Here is a 7,905-nt window from a genome sequence, read left to right on the forward strand (position 1 = left end):
TTGCTCAAGTTTTTTTGTGTAGTAAGAAAATGCCTCCTGTCTCGGTTCAGTACAGCGATGACACTTGCGGCTGAAACCCGAGAAGACAGTACAACTCTCACTTGTTTTGACATGGCAGCTTTGTGTGAGCTTCACTCCTCACATTTAGATTCACCCTCGTACCCCATGCATGGGCAGTGTACGTAGAAATGATGTTCGGAATGAATGATGTAATGTCTGAGCAATAGGAAAACAATACCTGAATGTCACGCTCTGTGTCTGTTAGCAGTTCCCATGGGGGCTGACCCTCAAGTCTAGACATCATAAGAGTGCAGTACCAGACTGAACTCATTCAAAAGGCAAAGTGCTCGTAACGCAGAGTCGTTTCTGTGCCTTGGATAGATCTTTCTGTGATTTCCTCAGTCCAAGTCTGGCAGTGTTCAGAGCTCAGCGGCCATGAACTACATCCAAGAAAGAGGAAGTTCTCAAATGGTTGGAAACTTATTTTTTTCACTTTAAACTGGTTGACTTTGTGCCAATGTTTTTGGCAAGTCAAAACCTTTAACAACGTTGCAATTTCTGCTTTCAGTAAATTTGTTTAGATTTGTTTCTAAGAGGGCTTCAATCGCAGATTGCAATGTGCAGAACAGATTGTGTAAAAAATATCCTCAATTCACAGGCCACCCACCTTCATGTTGGACAATGATGCAGCATAATGTATCACACCTGAAACTATCAGAACATTTAACCTCAACTAGCATGACTACTGCACAAAATGGCTGCCCATTAGTGCACCAACACGTGTACAGTGCACATAGAATGTTTTCCAATATCGTAATAGCTGCAGCTGCCCTGCACTTCTGTCTGTTGCCTCCTCATCTGGCATGCATCAGCAGTCACATCCTTCCTGGTGTGAAGAAGGGAACTTTTCTTGGACACCATGCTTGGTTAGGTCCAAACAAGTGGGTGCAGACGGCCACAGTGCTTGCTTAAATGCTTACCCAATGGCAATGTTCTCAAGTCGTGGCTCAGCATTCACCAGAAATGTAATAGGCTTTGGAAGGGTCACCGCTTCAAATAGTTTGGGAAGTACACAGCTTTAAGGTCCCCTAGGTGTGAGGTGCAGTAAAAACTGCTGTAGGTAGGCATAATAAAAGGTGTTACAATCCAGTGAAATCAGTCCTTGCCTCAGGGAGCTATCTTGTGTGTTCCAAGAAATGTAAAATAAGACAAGGAGGTGGGCCTAGCTGAAATGATTACCACGGTGCACAGTGATAAGGCTACAGATGGCTACATGTCTAGAGGGTTTTGAGTCTGTGTGGTTTTCAAAGCCATATGATTACTTCTTGTTTGTGTCATGTTTTTACAAATTATCATCAATAAATAAAAAAACAAACCTTTCCTTAAATATAAACTCCTTTTAATTACCTTTGTAACTCACAGTTTACCTTGCCCTACATATAGTCAAATAGGGAGAAAAAGGCAGGTTTACAGAACTGTGTTATGACTGTTAAATCCCCTTACACAATCTTAACTCCATGCTTTAAATTCCCTTGCTATTTCCATGGTGCAGGCATTAGGTGGATAGAGTTGAGTAGGTTTGTATTTGCAGCTCTATGCATTCATGATCATGGACAATAGAGGCATAATCTCACTAAAATGCTTCCATGTGCCCCATGTTTAATGTATTCGAACTGCTCTCTATTCAGAATCTCAGGAGATTTATTTCTCATTTGAATTGATGAAATTCACATTAAGTGAAATAATCTCAATAATAGCCTCTTTTAGACTGGTTTGTGGCATTAGATGAATTGAATTACTTCTCAACACTTTAACCATTTTTATTGAAATCCTAGTGTATTCAACGTGTTAAATATTTAATATAAAATTAGAGAGGAATTCCACATTTTGTAATTTTGTTGCTGAACCAAATTGAGCTGTATTATTGTGGGTTCAAAGATTGAACCGCTCAGTAGACATGCCATTAAGTAGAGCCTGGAAACTCTTTACAAGACACAGGTGGGGAGTCACTTTCATTACATTTAGTCTTAATTTCCCCTGGTGTAGCCTCCTGCAGAGCCACGGTGCCCTGTCTTTACTGCTTTGCATTAAAGACTTCCTCTCTTCACTTCATCTTTGACCTGCAGTACTGCAGTGATAGAAAACACATTTGGGTCTGCCAGAAACCCATGTTCATGTAGGGAAGGTATACAACTTTTTATTTGCCAATCACATAAGAGGCCACATATGTGAAATTAAGATTAAAGATTCACATTTATCATATTATAGTACATGTTATTTGCCTGTACTTAATGCTGGGCGTCTTGCTGATACAGTACAAAGGTAAAGTGGTGTAAGGAGATGGTGTGCAAGGATCATCCCACATTCTCTGCACCACACACTTAAATTAGCCCCTTGTGGGATTAGTCATAAAATGAAGAGATAATGGACGGGATTATACGATATGTCGCAATAGTACAGCACCTTACAAACTCCTCCTGTGATTTAAGAGAGTTTACAACAGTGGGAACCTCTATCCACCTGTTTAAACAAAGAGGGGAGATCAGGACAATGTGTCATGCAATGGACAGATAACATTAACACCTGCTGCATCGGGGGGGGCGGCGGGTAGACAATGATGTCACTGTCACTGGCATCAGTTTTAATGAAAACCCTGCAGAATACAGAGGCTACGGTGTGGCCAAACCAACTGAGGCAAGAATGACTTCACTCTTCGCTCAGAGAACAAATAATAAACATATTGTAATCAACTTTTCTTGAAGTCCTCAGTGTGAAAGGTGGGAAGTGCTGGAGAGTTCAAACCACCCGGGCCCATTAGGTGGATTATTAAGAGGCAGGGCTGCAGTCTGTGGGCTTGGTCAATTAGTATTGGCAGAAGTCACCATTCAAACATGCATGAATGACAAATTACAACAGAGTGGGGGTGCAATTACCTCTCCCAAATCAGACCGTGTCGGATTACATTATCTTGCACGGAGAGCCATTGCTGCAGTGAGGTTCTCTAGCCCCAGAGAGCAGGCAGAGGTCAACTACTGTGGAGGAATGGGCCGTTTGGTCCCAGCTTGCAACACGATGACGTCTCTCAGGAGTCAGAGGGCCTCAAAGGTTGTTAACCCATAAGGCAAAAGACATCTCTAACTGGAGTTATGTTCAGGCGATTCAGTTTGCAACCACTGATTATTAAGCTTTTTATTTCTTTAGAGACTGATTTAAAGTGTGCACAGTTCCCATTCACAAGTGAAAGCAGCATGTTAAGGACACAAGGGATAACTGGTATTGCTTTTCAAGTGGTACTTCCTTAAATAATGCAGTTTGGTTGTTACAGACGTGGTAGGTGGCCATGGATAATGTATGTTATGTAATCTGTATCAAGTGCATAACCTGTGTGGAAGAAAGGCTGATGTAAAATTTAATTTCCTTCCACGGTGTTTTTACATGCCTACCATTCTGAGGGTCAGCAGTTTATGGGTGTTGCTTGGCGGTGTTAGCCTCCACAGCAGGCCGGGGCTGCAGAGAGGAGTGACAACAGCCTCCATGGGGATTAGCCAGCTCCAGGGCCATTTAGCTCATGTGTCCAGGTTATTAACAGACAACCTGACTGCCAGGCGCAGTGTCAGGCTGAGATCACACTCAACTCCGGACCAGAAAAATCAATGCTGTTGTCATTGGTACAGCCCCTGCTACGGTATGCAAGTCATAATAGTGGATGTGGACACGCTCAGAGGATAACTGGCCTGTCATCAATGACATAGAGGCTTATGTCCAGATGGGGCCTCCTCTCTTTTTTGGCACACCAGTTTGTAAAATGGAGAATAATTTCTGAGCTGAAACTTGAATTTGAGTTTCAGAAGCAAGAGACAAGCAGTTCACCCATTTAAGGATAAAAGGAAAGAGAATTTGGGGTCTCCGTAGCTTTTCCCCCTCTGCAGCTGTGTGTGTATTCATATTAATGAACAGAGAAAACTAATAATGGGGCCACTGACTCATCCCTGTCATTGATTAGTCAAGGGGGGCAACTGAAACAAAGTGGCTGATGGCCCCACTGCCCCCTCTGCCTGTCTGATCAATCCATTCATCCACTGAGGCAGCTTTTGTCTTCATTTATTCTCACTGGTGGCCCAGTGACCCTATAAGGATCATAGGGAATTATTGCAGAGGTAAAGAGTATTTATACATATAGGAAACCTCCAACATATTAAGCTAAGATTAGGTTACACAAATCTGATTGAAGTCCTAAACAGACACTTTGTCTATTGATAGATCATGTGCTTTATAGAATTTCAGTCAGAGCCAAACTGGCACAACTGAAATACAATTAGCCTATCCAGATAGCTGTTTGATGCACAAGGATCACAGGCATCATGTGATACCTAATGACGCTTGTGTGAATTTGATTTCTGAGCGGGACTTGTGGGCATATAGCCTCAAGGAGGAAACAGATCAAGATCAATGAATAAGTTGGCAGCCAAGTTGGTAGCTGTGTACTGTAGCTGGAGGTGAAAAGAGATCAACAGTATTTACTGTTAAACTGCCCCTTCTTGGTTAGAAATAAAACTAAAATAAAACAGCCTACGAGAAATTTGTTCAAAAACAGCCTATTGCAAAGTGAATGGGATTCTTGGCAGCACAGTGATTTTGTGAAATGACTGACCATAACAAAAATTCTGTAATATATAATGATAATATACCTATAGTTATACTGTGACTGTAGCACTTTATGGTATCATCATAATATTCCTATAGGGACTTTATTTTATCCTTCTAAAATGTATCATAGAATCACTGTAGTTTTTCGTAAGGGGGGCACTGGCTGGCCAGACACTTTTTTCCAGTGAAGTGAAGCTTAATTCCTTCCTGTATTTGGGATGATCATAATGCAGATAAAATTCAACAGAAATCATTCTTCACCGTCGAAATTACTTGGGAACAATTCCACCGACAAGTTTGTCCCGCCCTCCAAAAGGGGAGCGGGGCGCTCCCAGCCTCCCAGTCGGACTCAGCGCACAAACTTTGCGCTCAAGTTTCCTTCAGGAGAACACCAGCACCGCAAGATCAGGGACACAAGGTAAGTGATTTTTATAATAATGCACTAGCTGTTAAAACATTCAAACTATGGCGTCTTTCCCACTCATCATGTCAATGCATGATTTGACACATTGATATCAACATGGTGGTTTCCCCCCTGATGGTCATATGGGATATCCTAAAACAATTAAGTTACGCTGTTGAGATCAGGGTTCCACTGTCACATGTGATTGATCTTGTATGATATTTCCCTGAGAGGGAATTTACTGTGTTATGCCCGGTTACATTGTGACATTCCTACTCGGTGACTGAGTACATGTTTGGAATGAACCTGGATGGTATTATTGGAACACACTGTCACAGTAGGCTAATTTTTTGTATTAATGATACACGACCATGCAGTTCAAAAGTTGAACCGTCATTTATAAAATCATGTTTACTGTTCAGCATCATGAGAAATCGTTTGATCATCTCCAAATGTTAATTGTATAAATGGTAGTGCTCAAAGGGAAATAAGCGTGCAGTTTACAGAAACGACTACTTTCCAATAATGCATCACCTAAATAGGCGAGCCATATTCTCTAAAAATGAAATAACACCGCTCATTGAAGTTTAAATACGGGTAAACACATTGCAACATATTTGCTTATGTTGTTACTGTTGAGGAATTGGTGCGGGAAATCGTGTTTACGTGTGTGTGTGTGTGTGTGTGTGTGTCAGTGAGCTGAAGGATAAAGGTCAACCCTTGGCTACCGGGATGGCAAAGCACACAATCTCTATTTGAAATGCTTTGCAGGACATTCCCCGAACTGATAGCAAAACAAACAACCCACCATACTAGTTTCTAGTTTTCATTCACAGGCCTATAAAGGTCTTTAAAGGTACAACCAGATGCGTCTCATGCTCAGTCCATCTGATTTCCTTATCGCCTTGCTAGCTTTCTCTTTTAAGTTGTCACTTTCAGATACAGTGAATGTTATAGGCATACAGAGATGGTGCTTTAAGGGCTGAGTTCAACACTATTAAAGCACCAAACCAGTGGGCTGTGTGCCAGTTAAAGAGTGCAAGATCTGGTAAAATGATTTTGTACCCACAGCACACAAAGACATCATTGATTCCCTAAATGGGGCTGCCGTGCACTCCTTGTCGTCCCACGGCCTTGTCTGTCTGATGAAGTGAGAGAGAGGTAGCTGCAGATGTAAGAAAGGTTGCCTTTTATATTCAGTTTGATGACCAATATGTTTTTAAATAGATGATGCGTCAATGTGTTTTGCTCTTTACGGAGGCAGGAAAGAGATTTCTCAATATGAAGGCATGATGTGGTGAATCCTCTTGAATTCAGGGAGTTTGTGCAATTCTCTGTGTTTTTTGCTAAAAATAAAAAGCTATCTTTATGCAGAGATGAAGACTTGTAAGTTGTAGCTAAGTACTTGTAGACATGTTGAGTCATGTGTACCTTGGAGTCTCTATACTCCAAGGTACACATGACTGTAGAAGGTGTCTATTGAGGAAAATATAACATGTCAACATGGACTATCTTTTGCCCTTTCTCTGCACTTTATGTGAGAATCTGTGTGTCAGTATGTTCTTAGGACATGCCATTTGGGGAAAAAGCGATCAGGCTCTGGAAAAAAACACTGCTGATATAGTTTAGAAATATTTCATCAGGAAATATCTAAATGTCTATCTAAAGTTTGTCATGCAGAAAGATTCTTGGTTCATCTCTGACTCTGAACCAGACTTTTTAGCATGAAATGTAACAGAGTCTGTAGCGATTGGCACAAATGCAAGCAGTGAGGAAAAACAGGAAAAGTAAAATAGAAAACACCTGGTTTTCAATATGTTCTCTGATTTGAAGTCACATCACTTTCTCAGTACTCACAGGATCAGGCCTTTCAGATCCTGTCTTTGTGCTGCCACTCTATGTCTTTGTGCAGTATGACACACAAACTGCACACTTCAAAATTATGATTGTAGATCAAAGTGTATGGATATTTCACATTTCACATTATTCACAAGTATTTTTTATGTAAGACCAATGCAAATGTTGAAGAAAAGCTCCAGAAATCTGGTCAAATGCATTCATTGCAATCCTTTATGTTTCTTTAATACATCACACTACGTTATATTTTCTTTTAATAGTCGCTTTGTGTTGGTTTGTATTAGTTCTGTGTTATCCCTGTTAGAGCTGGGTCTGCTGGAATACTTTATGCTCCACCAGCTACTAGGCAGAAATAAATCCTGTTTCTGAGTGGACTCAAATGACTGTACAGTATCTAACCCAACATCCTCCCCATATTCTGGAGAAGCAGAAACTTTTTATGAGACTGCACTAACACATGCCATGCACTGATAACTCAGATAAGCAGTTCTCTGCACAACACATTTGTCAAACTGTTTGTATGGGAAACTGTTGCATTGTCATAGAAGGGAGGTTTTGTTATTTCAGCATTGTTTTTCCAACAACCAACCATTTTTATTGGGTTATTGTATTTATTCTCTATCCAGTTAACCTTGGGCCAAATTTCCATGTGCAATCAAATGTAAAGCATGGCTTGCATCCCCTGCAGTGCCAAAAGAGTAGGCATGGAAAAATGTACATTAGGCAGATGATCAAATTAAAGCAGACAAGCGGTTAACTTAAAACATGTGTTTTCAGGATAACTGTGAATATAATCCGAAAATAATTACACATTGATTGTTACCAAGCTGAATGGCAGACAGCACTATAAAGATATCCTTAACCTCTTTTCTCCTTTCACAGGCTAAAAGACGCCAATTCTTTCTCATCTGGAATAAAATTCTAAATCTAGTATTCTTAAGAGAAGTATTGCTTCAACAATTGACTTGAAATCCTTCATTCTTTTCTTTCTATGCAAA

This window comes from Centroberyx affinis, unplaced genomic scaffold (genome assembly GCF_046629955.1).
Source record: "Centroberyx affinis isolate AG114_WGS23_722 - 3 ecotype Tasmania unplaced genomic scaffold, CSIRO-AGI_Caff_v1 ptg004734l_1, whole genome shotgun sequence".
In the NCBI taxonomy this organism is placed as follows: Eukaryota; Metazoa; Chordata; class Actinopteri; order Beryciformes; family Berycidae; genus Centroberyx; species Centroberyx affinis.